We start from the raw sequence: 14,418 nt of genomic DNA on the forward strand, positions 1-14,418 counted from the left end.
CCTGTGTCGCCTGTCAAGCCAGTGGTAAGACAGGTGGCAATCCAAAGGCCCCCCTCATTCCACTTCCAGTGGTGGGGGTCTACTTGAACATCCCACAGCATCAGGGAACCAATATATCTTGGTAGTAGTGGATCATGCTACCAGGTACCCTGAGGCAATTCCCCTTAGGTCCACTACTGCTCCTGCAGTAGCTAAAGCACTCATAGGTATTTTTACCAGAGTGGGATTTCATAAGGAGGTGGTTTCTGACAGAGGTACCAACTTCATGTCAGCTTACCTAAAACACATGTGGAATGAGTGTGGGGTGACTTACAAGTTCACCACACCATACCATCCACAAACTAATGGTCTTGTAGAGAGATTTAACAAGACATTGAAGGGCATGATCTTGGGGCTCCCTGAAAAACTCAAACGGAGATGGGATGTCCTCTTGCCATGCCTGCTTTTCGCCTTCAGAGAGGTGCACAGAAGGGACTAGGGTTTTCCACCTTTGAGCTTCTGTTTGGCCATCTTGTAAGGGGACCACTTGTAAAAGAAGCCTGGGAGAGACCTCTCCATGAGCCTAAACAAGATGTAGTGGACTATGTACTAGGCCTCCACTTTAGGATGGCAGAGTACATGGAAAAGGCAAGCAAAAACCTTGAGGCCATCCAACAACTCCAGAAGTTGTGGTATGACCAAAAGGAGGCTATGGTTGAGTTTCAGCCAGGACAGAAAGTCTGGGTTCTGGAGCCTGTGGTTCCCAGGGCACTTCAGGACAGATGGAGTGGCACTTATCCAGTGCTAGAAAAGAAGAGTCAGGTCACCTACCTGGTGGAACTGGGCACTAGCAGGACCCCCAAGAGGGTGATTCATGTTAATCGCCTTAAACTCTATCATGACAGGGCAGATGTAAACATGTTAATGGTTACAGATGAGGACCAGGAAGCAGAGAGTAAACCTCTGCCTGATCTCCTCTCCACTGACCCTAAAGATGGTTCAGTAGATGGAGTTGTCTAGTTAGACACCCTCTCTGGCCAACAGCAAACTGATTGCAGGAAGGTCCTCCAGCAGTTTGCTGAGCTCTTTTCCTTGACCCCTAGTCAGACATACCTGTGTACCCATGATGTGGACACAGGAACCAGTATGCCTGTCAAGAATAAAATATTCAGACAGTCTGACGACGTCAAAGAAAGCATCAAAGTGGAAGACCACAAGATGCTGGAGTTGGGAGTGATAGAGCACTCTGACAGTCCCTGGGTTAGCCCAGTGGTCTTGGTCCCCAAACCTCACACCAAAGATGAAACGAGAGAGATAAGGTTTTGAGTGAACTACAGAGGGCTCAACTCTGTTACCAAGGCAGATGCTCACCCCATCCCAAGGGCAGATTAGCTCATTGACAAATTAGGTGCAGCCAAATTCTTAAGTACCTTTGACGACAGCAGGGTACTGGCAAATCAAAATGACACCTGGAGCAAAAGAAAAGACAGCATTCTCTACACCTGATGGGCATTATTAGTTTACTATTATGTCCTTTGGCTTAAAGAATGCCCCTGTCACCTTCCAAAGGTTGGTGAATCAAGTCCTTGCTGGCTTGGAGTCCTTTTGTGCAGCATATCTAGATGATATTGCTGTCTTTAGCCCCAACTGGCAGGATCACCTGGTCCACCTAAGGAAGGTTTTGCAGGCCCTGCAAGCAGCAGGCCTCTCTATCAGGGCATCCAAATGTCAGATAGGGCAGGGTAATGTGGTTTACTTGGGACACCTTGTAGGTGGAGGCAAAGTTCAGCCACTCCAACCCAAGATCCAGACTATTCTGGACTGGGAAGCTCCAAAAACCCAGACTCAAGTCAGGGCATTCCTTGGCTTGACCGGGTACTATAGGAGGTTTCTGAAGGGATATGGATCCATAGTGACACCCCTCACAGAACTGACCTCAAAGAAAGTTAACTGGACCTTGGACTGTCAAAAGGCCTTTGACACCCTGAAGCAAGCGATGTGTTCAGCACCTGTTTTGAAAGCTCCATATTATTCAAAGCAGTTCATTGTGCAGACTCTCATTTTAACTTCTTTTTCGGCATGTTAGTGGTCCCTATTTCCATAAGCCTCCAACGTGCACTCACCAAATATAAACATGTTTGTCTGGGCGGGAAAGAACCTCCACCTCCAACCCTCAAAGCTACACGCAGACGTAAGACCCGGGGCACTATGATTACCATAAATGTACATGTACTCTTTAGCGCACCATCTTTGGCAACTGACCCACTTACTGGTGGAAAGCACCGAACAGCCAGAGTGGGAACTTATAGAGCAGACACTTGTGAGAGTGCCATCGAGGTGGGTGTCCTATATGGAACTAAACTCCCAGGCATGGGTGAATACCCGCATTCGATGAAGGCAGTGTGGACGAGCTGGAGGAATTCATGGAGAGTACTAGTGATGGAACTTTACATATGGGGGGGCCATTATGATCCAATATGAGTATTAAGATCAGACGAGAACCTGTCAGATGACTACTTTGGGGCAGGTGTGGGATACGAACAGTGGGTGACCAATATGGCAAAGGGACCTTTAAACCTTTCCCGGAATTCTCCCTCACAGACTCACAGACATGGCATTATAAACAACAAAGACACAAAAGAGATGCATTGAGGCTAAGTCTAGTACCACTCTAGGATCCCCGATCCAGAAATACTTGCTAACGTGGGGGAAAGCTAGGAGGGGCGGTCACCGGTTTACATACTTATTGATCTCTCCTATTCTAACACTACACTTACTGAGACAAGGACGGATTGGCAGGAGAGGTTAGGTGCACAGCACATGGACAAAGATTGGGCAGATCTCATGTGAACACATGGGAGGCACTGAGGGAGGCTAGATTACCAATTGCATTTTTCAAGATACTCTATGTTTGGTACTAGCCTCTGTATAAGCTGAAGCGAGCAAGACTCAAGCCAGACGATTGCTGTTGAAGGAGCACACAGCTGGACTATGGTAGGTATCATATACTGTGTTCCTGGGCAAGGTCCACAGTTCCTGGGCAGATATCTGGCTTATGCTTTGCAGCAACACGTTTTTCCCCTTTTCTGAATCAGCAAAGCCAGCTCTCTTCCACACTGAAGCAGACAAAGCCACCTCACCATGGAAGAGGTGTATGTTGATTGTGTTGACGACAATGGAAATATGTATCCTTCAGCATTGGCATACCTCAAATGTGCCTGCTCATATTGAGAGGAGGACAGAATTTTAGATTGGCTACGTATATACAAAATACAAAACCAACTCCAGATATTCGAGGGAGTCTGGGGACCATTCACATGCCTCATCGACCCATAGGTAGTGACCACAGCAGTGCACTCCCCACCTGGTCCTTTTATTGGGAGACTGGGCCCTAGAATGCAGACACGGACTAGTGTTACACAGGCGAGGTGGATGTAGCCCACCCTTACATTTATCTTTTGCTGTTAGACGTGGAGCCTAGAGCTGCTGTAGCCAGAGCCGAGGTGTGATGGTGAGACAAGCAACACTGAAGTTCACCTATATTGAACTCGGATAATTCATGTGAACTGGCTGGTTATTCTAGCAGTGGGTTGAATAGAATTGTGGATTCTGTAAGTCCTTCCAAATACGAGAAGTTGCAATATACTCATGGACATCAATAAGGGGTCACCAGGTAATGCAGTTGTGATTACTAGCTTGTCCCTTGCAATCCCTGGCACTGCCTTTGCGACTCCTGGCCTAAGAGGTGACAAAATCAGTGCCAGGAACTGTAATAATGGTAATGTAGTAGTTTATCTTTAAGGAATGTTGAAATGTAGGCAGGGAGTAGAATGCATGATGTAAGGAGACAGATGTTTTATTTGAGAAGATACTGGAGACTGAGAAGATGCTTTTGGGCGTGAAGGACTATGAATAAAGATACTTATGCTTGCAATTGTATGAAGAGTCATCATTACAGAATTGACAACGAAGGAAAAACAGCAATTTAAAGCCGTCACACCACTACGTTACTGAGGATATTATACGGACGCAACAGTAAAGAAACAACAGAAACAGCAGAAACAGTAGAGGAGGAAGAATCCGGAGTATTGTTTTTGGCGCTGAAATTATAGAATACAGGTTCCGAGCACATTTATTATTAACTTGAGGATACTGCGACGGTTTACCTTTTATGCACGAGAGTGGAATGTGGAGCACTTGATGAGTGGAGTCGCAGCGTAGGTGAGAGTGAGGTGGGATGGCGAGGAGTCGCGCTCATGCACATCTAACGGAGTACACATCAAAGGATTTCACAGGACCGCAGGGTCAAGAACGTGACCTCGCATGCATATGTGCCGCCATTTTTTGAGCTGATATTAGTGAGTTTTCGTTTCCTGGCAACAGCAGGGACACAATTTTGGAGTCGCAATAATAACATAGGGCCAGATGTAGCAAACGATTGCGACTCGCAAACGGGCCGAATCGCAATTTGCGACAGTGCAAAATCGGAAATGGGATGCAAAAAGCCCATTTCCGACTCGCAAAAAGCAATGGGACCCGTTTGCGAGTCGCATCCGGTGCGACCCCATTTTGCGACCCGCAAATTGCAAGTCGCAATTTGCGAGTTGCAACCCATATGCAATTGCAACTCGCAAATTGCGACTACTCGCAAAAAGCCCAGTTTGCATGTCCCATTTACCACTAACTCAGAGCAGGTGGTAACCATTACCAAAGTATAAAAGGGGACCCAGAAGGCATCTGGGTTACTCAAGATGGCGGAGATATACCTGATAGCAGTGAGGAGGAGAGTCTACACAGCCCAGCAGAGGAGGAGGAGGGGCCACAGACAGGAGAAGATATATAGAACCAGGCAGACTCTTTTTCAGCAAACTGAAGAGGAGATCTATGACAAATACCGCCTTAGCAGCGCAGCCATTCTAGAATTAATAGATTTACTGAAACCACAGCTAGAACACAAGACTCTGCGTGGCTGCGCCATCCCTACGCATGTGTAAGTACTATGCGCACTGCACCTCTTGGCCTCAGGGAGCTATCAGGGGGTCATTGCCGTGGCAGGTGGGGTATCCCAAAGTGCAGTGTCAAGGTTCCTCAGGGCATTCCTAGATGCCTTAGTCACGCACATGTCTCACTTCATATACTTACCAAGGAATGAGGCAGAAATTAACAGCACCAAGCTGGACTTTTACCGCATTGCCCACTTTCCTCATGTCATAGGGTGTGTAGATGGGACACACATTCAAATATGCCCCCCTGCTAATCTGGAACACATTTTCCGCAACAGGAAGTGTACCCACTCACTCAACATACAGGTTGTTTGTGATGCCCATTATGTCATCACGGACATCCTAGCTAAGTTTCCTGGCAGTACCCATGACTCATACATTTTTAGGCATAGTGGGATACATCAACGCCTGGAACGTGGGGAATTTGGAGACGGTTACCTCCTAGGTAGAGCCACAGACACTTGCAGACATACACACAGGTCACTGTGCACGACAATCTGGACTTCCTAACCGTGTACTTTTGTGCCCAACAGGTGACAGTGCATATGCTCTCAGGCCTTGGATCATGACTCCGTTTTTAACACCCAGAACTGAATCAGAGAGGCAATACAACAGTGCGCATAAGAGGACCAGGAACCTGAGCGAGCGCACCTTCGGACTGCTGAAGGCAAGATTCAGATGCCTCCACCGCAGTGGAGGCGCCCTCCAATACACCCCCATTACCGCTTTTCAAAATTGTGGTCGCATGCGCCATCCTCCACAACATAGCCACCCGACGTGGGCTACCTCTCACCCCTGCAGACCCAGATCCTGATGATGAAGAGCAAGAACAAACACATCGCCATCATGGGGATAGGAGTCTAGCTAACAGGACCACATTGCAACGCAATATTTTGGACGGTACGTGTCAACTCCCACCATGCTCACCTATTAACCATTTGTTAAGTGGAACAAAAATAACTGTTTTATTAATGTCATGAAGAAACTATATACAAGTTGAAATTGTCCATGGGCAGGAAAATGCCAAACAGTCATGTGGCACATTAACGCCACGTGCCACATTACTCTGTCCTGGCTGTTATCTATGATCTCCTGCCTCCTCCCAGGTGTATTTGTTAACTTCCTGGCTGTGATGTCATCATCATGTGCCAGGAAGTGTTTCCAGAGTGTTCTGGTATGCTTTCTGGAGTGTTCTGCTGCACCTGCAAGCAATTTTGAAGGTAATCGCAATTTGCGTCACCCACTCGCTAATTGCGAGTTCGTTTTTTGCACACTCGAAAACAGCGACCTCGCAAACTGCGGACTCGCACACAGCGTTGCGAGTCCGGCTGCGAGTCGCAAAATCGGATCGCTTTTTTTTCTGACATTCCAATTTGCGACTCGCATTTTGCGACTCGCATCAACTCGCAAAATGCGAGTCGCAATTTTTATTTTTGCTACATCTGGCCCATAGTGGTTACTGTAGAAAACGACTCAGCGTTTCTTAACATAGCAGTTATTATAAAAAGCGACTCCTTAGCGTGTCTGCAGTGTTTGAAGGACAAAGAGTGATGTAACTGTGAGTAAAAAAAAAGAGAAATTATTCAGGAGTGGTTCGTGAGAAAGTTTTTTGGGTGTTGTCTTTAATTGTATGACACTTTCATTCAAAATGAATATAATGCATTTGTCAGCACCACAACCATTTCCTCTTGCCAAAGGTGAACCTTCGATGAGGTGACAGGAATGGAAGGAATATTTTTGTAATTATATTGAGACATTTGAGGAGGAGGAGTTTTCAGCAGAAAAGAAAAAAGAAAATATTATTACACTGTATTGGTCCAGGTGGTTTAAAAATGTATAATGAATTGGATAAAAAAACTAGAGTGAGAGAAGAAGGTGATCTATTCAGCCAAGCATTAGAGGACTTGAATTCGCATTTCTCTGCAGTTGTATGTGTGGCTTTAGACCGATATACGTTTTTTCAGAGGAAACAAGGTAAAATGGAAAGTGTTGAAGAATCTGTGGCTGTGCTCAAGCACTTGGTGAAAACCTGCAGGTTTGGAACATTACAAGAGGAACTGATTTGTGACCAAATAATTATTCATGCAAATAACCCAAATATACAAGACAAGCTATGGGTGAATGGTGAAGCGCCGTTGAAAGACTTCATAGCATTGTTAAAGAAAGCAGAACTTACGGGACGGTATGCTAAGGCGGGGAAGGAGAATTACAAGAGTTTAAGCAATTAAATATTGTTAGAAAAGGGAAACTAAAGAATAGTTCGGATAATATGAAAAGCAGAGACATTGGTAGACTGAGTAATCACAGAGAACATAGGAAACGTTATCGATGTGGAAGTGTAGAGAATTAGCTGACAACAAAAGATGTCCAGCAAAAAATCAAAAATGTTCAAGTTGTAATCCTATTGGACATTTTTCAAGAGTACATAGAAATAACACAAGTGGTAAAGTGAAATACATTCAAGAAGAAGATCGTGGTCAGTTGAGTTCTGATGGACAGGAGGATGATGACAATGGGGTATTTTGCATAGAATATGCTATGTTAGATATTGAACATGGGGTCAAGAAGAAACCTGTGTGTTAAATTGGAAAGGGTGGAACTAAGGTGAAGGTGATTGCAGACTCAGGTTCCCCATTTACCATCATTGATAAGAGTGTGTGGAGTAATAAGTTTGTGAAAGAGTGTGGGGAATATTTGCAAAAAACGGCTGTACAGGCAAAGAGTTACACAGGTGAGAAAATTGAATTGTTAGGGTAAAGAGATATGGAGTTTGAATTTAAAGGAAGGAAAGCATTCTGCAAGTTATATGTAGCAGAAAGAGGACCATCGGTATTGGGATGGGATGACCAAGGGAAATTGGGCATTATTTTAAACCCTAATAGCCCAGATCCGGTATTATCTATTGAATGTGAACAGTCAGGTATTGGAGTAGTGCATAAGTATCCGAAAGTATTTTCGGGAAAGGTGGGATGCTTGAATGATTTTTGCCATAACATTGAATTGAAGAATGATGCAAAACCATGCATTCATAAGGTACAATATATACCATTTTCGATCAGAGAAGAGGTGTCGAGTGAACTTAAAAAATTAGTGCAAGCGGGTATAATTGAGCAGGTGGAGTCAGCTGAGTGGATTTCTCCATTAGTGGTTGTAAGATGTGAGAATGACAAAGTTAGATTATGTATGGATCTAAGAGAACTGAACAAGAATATAATAATTGACCGGTATCCTATGCCGAAAATCAACGAGATGTTGGCCAATACTAGAGGAATGAGTTGTTTTTCTACATTGGATCTATAAGCTGCGAACCATCAGGTGATGTTACACCCTGATAGTAGTTTTGTGTAGCCATTTTAGTTATAGCTCCATGCACGTTATTTTAACCCACTAGGCCTGCCGCTGTGCACTTTAACCTAGATATATTTTATTCAGCTTTGTTTATTATTTCAGCAATAGCCACATTTGCAATCTTGTTTTATTTCTCTCTATCTAGCTGTTCGTTGCATAGGCCATCACTACATTCTTAAACAAGACATTTCTTTCACTGTGTGCTTTCTCAAGGCTTCAGTAAGATAGGTTGCTGGCAAATGTGGTAGGGCTTTGTCTCTAGTGTTCATAGAAACATACACATCCTTACGTAGGAACATTTTCTCAGAACATCAGCTGTTTTATTATAAAAACAATTCTCTGTCCCATAAACGTTAGAGGGAGATTGCAGCCGGATGACCACGACTGTATGCTGATTGCTGAACCCTTCGCTACAGCTGCTACTGTAGGCTACAGGCCTCTTGCTCAGGTATGGGGATGATGTTGTAGTGTGGTTAGTTTTACGTATTCATTGCGCTTTAGCTTCAGGCTTTAGGCCTTTGTGCACTTTGCCCTGAATATATTTTATTCATTTGCTGACAGCTTAGAGCCTCTGTGCACTTTGCTCTACATGCTTTTTATTAGGCTTCGTACTATTATTTTTCAAATAGCCAGTTCTACGGTGTTGTTTTTTATTCATATCACACTGTTTTGCCTACTTCAGCACTGGAGTTCTCCATAACATATTTACTCTGTACTTCAGTCAAGGATACAGTCTGGTACATTGCCGATAGACGTGGTAGGAGTTTAGACTTGGCATTCCTGCGTAGGGACATTTTGTGATCACGATGACATGTTAGTTATAAAATCACTTCCTTGTCCCAATACACGCAAGAGGGAGATTCCGACCAGGGAACCACAACTAGACGCTGACTGCCTCGTTGCAGATGCTGAACCAAGATCACAGGTCTTTGCTCAGGTATGAGGGCTGATGTCTCCACAGTGATTCTAATAGGCAAGCTAGACGCTTAACATGCTGTGCTCTAAATAGAACAAGCAGAGGGAGAGTAGAAACTGTTAGACAATATGATAGCTTTGTTCTTATGTTTTACTCTCCTGGTGACTATTTCAATCCTACTGTGTTGTATGGTTCTGGTTATTGCGGCTCACGCCTTAATATCTAAAATGCAGTCGTTTTATTAAAACATTATATAAAACTAATACTGTCTTTGTCATTTGTATATGAGATCATATTGGAAATAAGAGAGTTGGTTTGGATCTGAGTAACCACGACTTCCCTGAGAAGTTCCAGAGATGTCATGCGCTCGGCTGCCGAATCATTCCTTCCACATGGGAGAAATGAGGCACTGCTAGTTAGCCGGAGCAAAAACCGGATTTAGGGTGACAGAGTTCTTTACACGTGGGTCAGACTCAGTCCCCCACACCGTTATAGATCCTGCTGCCTAGAAATCCAGTAGTCTCATTTAGAATAATGAGAGCCCACGCGACAATGTCTTCCCAGGGGAACCTGAAGGGCAGAACTAGAGCTTAACATGCTCTGCTCTAATATAGCCTTGCTAGTGACAACAGGGTAGCATTATTTTTATGCTTTACTCTCCTTGTCACAATTTTAATCCTGTCATGCTTTATCGTCCTTATCGTTCTGGTTATTGCAGTACATGCTTTATTATCTAAGATGCAGTTGCTTCATTAAAACCTTATTGAAACATATACTACCTCTGATTGTTCTTGTATATGTGAGACTAATGTAAATGAGAGAAACAGATGCGATCTGAGTGACCATGATTTCCCTGAGAAGTCAATTGTGTCATGTGCTCGGCTGCCCAATCATCCCTGCTCTAGGGTAAAAATGATTTTTTGAGTCGGATGCCGCTACCTTCAGATAAAATAGGAGACATTGTAGAAGACGAAGAATGTGTATTATTTGATGAAGGAATGGTTGGCATTGAATGGAAAGGAATGGAAAGAAACGATGAAAGAGGATGAGGAGTCACAGAAAGTTCTTATGTTTGTGAATAAGGGTTGGCCGGAAAAGAAACAATTGTCTCAAATAAGTCGTAGTTTTTGGAAAGTCTGGGATGAGTTGAGTGAAGAAAAAGGACTCTTGTTAAGATGTGGGAAAGTTGTATCACCGACAGGATTACGAGGGAAAACTATGGGACTATGCCATGAAGGACATCTGGGCATTTCAAAATCAAAGTTGAGGATTAAAAGTATATATTGGTGGCCAGGGTTAGAGAGTGATATTGAGAGGATTGTTCAAGAATGTATGGATTGTAATTGATCAGATAAGTCACAAACAACGTAGAAGCCACCATTATGTCCTGTTACATGTCCGAATATGCCTTGGGAAAAAATCGGAATTTACATCATGGGACCAATTGAGAGTAGTGATTTTGAGAGAAAGTATATTATGATGGTTGTGGATCATTTCAGTAAATGGCCGGAAATAAAAATCACCAACAGGGTATATTGTGAAGATATTATATGATTTCTGGATAAAGTATTCATGAAGGAAAGGTTACAAAAGTGTTTTTTATATATCTGAAAATTGTCCACAGTTCATAGCTGAGGCTTTCAAGAAATATTTGGCTATAAATGGGATTACTCATAAATTAATGTCAGTATATCATTCTGAAGGCAATGGTTTGGTGGAACGCTTCAATGGGGTTATAAAAGGAACTACACAATAAGCTGATAGTAGTGGATTGAAGTGGAAAGCCAGAGGTGAAGAAAAGGATTTGGGCTTATAGGATAACGCCAAGTGGGAGTACTGGAGAAGTCCTTTTGTTATAATGAGAGGTAGAGAACCTATAAGTAAAGATGTGGCTTGGTTACCAGTAGGTAGAATGGTCTCCTGAAAGTGTAAAGAAAAAAATGTTGTTGGCTAAACAAGCATATAAGGTGGGGTACGATAAGAAACAGAAAGTCAAAATTGTTTAGGTTAGAATTGGGGAATGGGTTAAAGTGAAGAAAGAATGCAAAGTATGAAAGGATAAAAGTAGATTTTCAGAACCAATCAAAGTATGTATATTATTTTGCAACTCGGCGTTGCTATGTGATGGTAAAGTTTAGCATATGAGCAGTTTAGCTAAATGCAAACAAACAAGTGTAGCTGTAAACAAAAGAAATTATGAGTGGATGGATGAGGTTGATGGAGCTCAGACTTGCAACAAAATGGGAGAGATACAAGAAGAAAGGAGTGAAGTGGAGAATGAACAGGATAATGGTGGGCTGCGTATGGAAGGTGAGAAAAGTGGTGAAAGAGGCAGGTATGTTAGATGCATAAAAGTGCCAATGAAACTGAAAGATTATGTATGTAAATAATGTATTGTAGTAATTGTTAGCAAACATTAGTAGAGTGCCAATGAAACCGAAAGTCTATGTATGAAATAATGTATGGTAGTACTTGTTAGCACAAATTAGTAGAGTATTCTTGTGTAGGTGTTATTAAAGGGGAAAGATGGTAATGTAGTAGTTAATCTTTAAGGAATGTTGGAATGCTGGCAGGGAGTAGAATGCATGATGTAAGGGGACAGATGTTTTATTTGAGAAGATACTGGAGACTGAGAAGACGCTTTATGGTGTGGGGGACTATGACTAAAGATACTTACGCTTGCAATTGAATGACAAGTCATCATTACAGGAACACAGGGGCAGCTCAGTTTGGGCTCCACTCTCTTGTTTTCTGGCAATTTTTTATTATATTAATAGTGAATAATACTGTATGTATTGCTATTAGGGTAATAAAAAATGAAATACAATTAGTTGAGTATAACCTTCCATGGCAGCTGAGGTAAGTTACAAAAATGCCTTTAAATGTATGTTGTGTGCCTGCTTTCGGGTGAAAATGTGTTCATGTGAGAGGATGTGAATGTGGGTGTATGCGTAAGGAAGTCTATGTGAGAGTAAAATTGAAGGTCAAAGGGCGTATGATGTCACTTTCCACTACCCCTGCATTTTGGTGAATTGACATCCATGAATCTACTATTCTTAGATTTAAGGTCAAACACTAATGGGGTAGATGAGGTAGATATAGATGACAAGACATGAAATTATGTGAATTGCAAAGCCCTTAATTGATTTTTTACATGTCAGTATATGTTTTTTGCATTGACCAGTGTCCACACTTATTCCATGTTTGTAATATCCCAATACAATTATGTCACAAAAGAAATGAATGCACTCAGTGGCTTCAAGTGGTGTCAAGAGTCAAATCAAAAACTCTCTGCCCCATCCACAGGGACCAATGGAGGAAAAGACCAGGATTCTATTACCTGACAGCCAAAGTTCAGGGTTGATTAGCATGCATTTGATTACTCACCGAGCTCTCAAGCAATAACAGCATGAAAAAAGTTCCAGTTCACCAAACGTAGGCAGTCCATAAACCAGATCAAACTTAAAGACAGACTAATACTTGTTAGAGCTTCTCTTAACTTCCAGTTGAATCCCATTTACCAACAGACTTTGTCCACACCATTTCCGTTGGGTATTCCAGCTCTCTGAAGTGTCAGAAAGGCAACTAGGACCAATCTATAACAACTCCAAAACAAATACTTTAGTTTGTGCACAATTTCAGTCTTATTGAAAAGTTGTTCATTTTGAGTTCCATACGAAATTTACTAATACTTTTCCAACCCACTTGAGGACAAAAAATCTGAATGGCAGATAGAGACAATTTCTATGAAGGTGGGTTTTTACTCTGGACCAATTTATCTCAGCATTGTAGTTACACATCCGTTAGTGTTACCCTCTGCTGTTTCAACTATTGTTATATTTGTAACCATTACATAAGGTCCTCCCTGGTGCCCTTCAATATTGAATCTGGGTTGTGTAGGAGTGATCATTGAAGAGCTCAGGAACAAAGAGAACCTCCGTACAGCAGCGTCTCTTCCTTTATAGCGGAGGCGCATCGCCCCACTGCCCCAGCAGCATAAAAACATGTAAAATAAAATGATAATAAAGTAGCTTTGTTATCATTTTACTTTACATGACCTGAGCTGGGGCCGAGCCCAGTCTTGGGGAGAGGGCCAACGCAAGCATGGAGGGCACTTGCAATGGTGGGCACCGCAAGTGCACATGATGGTTTGACTGTCATGCGCACTTAGATGTCTCCAGGCTATTGCTGGAGATCAGCAAGCACAGGCTCCCAGTCCCTCTAAAAGAGCCAAAAGCAACCCACTCCACCCAATCCCAGCAATGCTCTCATGTTCTATAATAATATTACCAACATGATAGCAGCCTCTGTATTGGCTCAGACGAGTCTGGGAGCCTGTGATCATAAGAGACCTGATGCAGCAGATGGCGAGGAAGCAGGTAAGTTTTATTTTAAATGTATTTCTTATTGTCTTCTTTGTTGCCCCACCACTTTTCCCTCCTGACACCCGCCACTGACCTGGAAGGATGGCCTCAGTGGAAGCCAATACCAGTAAGGATATGAAACCATTCAGACGTCTAAAGCATAATACCTTTCTTATCTGTTTAGATTTGATATGTGATACATTTAGAGTGAAGTATGCTGAGTCTATGATGAACTTGATGTATTTAATTTACCTTTGAAGTGGTGGCCGATTTTCTTACATTCAACCTTTGGAGAGTGTACATTTCCAGTGCACATGACAGAAAAATACTGTGGTCGACTCAGATTTATTTAACACTCTTCAGAAATGTTGTCTGTGGTGAATTAGCAAAATATAAACATTTGACATTAAAAACGATACTGCGTAATAATGGACCAAATTACAAATCATTGAGAGGGGAAAAGAGAGGGTAGACTTGCATTATTATAGGCATGTACCTAGGCACTGTCTCCTAGAATTACCTGGACCAACCCTCCGACTGGTCTTAACCGTCACAAACCCAGCTTCTGTGCCTAGACGCCTTACCTCTGCTACTTCTCCGACTGCTGCTTATGCCTCTTTCACTCTTGCACCCTTTGTTCTGACCTCCCTTCCTCTCACTCTGTGTCCTTTTGTCTCATGTATTCTTTGTGCCCTTTCGTCTCTTTCATTCCTGGTGTATTGGTCTCTTTTCTCTACTTTCTCTGTTTTGCCCATTTTCCACTCACTGTCAACATCAGGTCAGTGCGTGCTCTACAGGCGACAAAAAT

Source organism: Pleurodeles waltl, chromosome 1_2 (genome assembly GCF_031143425.1).
Source record: "Pleurodeles waltl isolate 20211129_DDA chromosome 1_2, aPleWal1.hap1.20221129, whole genome shotgun sequence".
Classification (NCBI taxonomy): Eukaryota; Metazoa; Chordata; class Amphibia; order Caudata; family Salamandridae; genus Pleurodeles; species Pleurodeles waltl.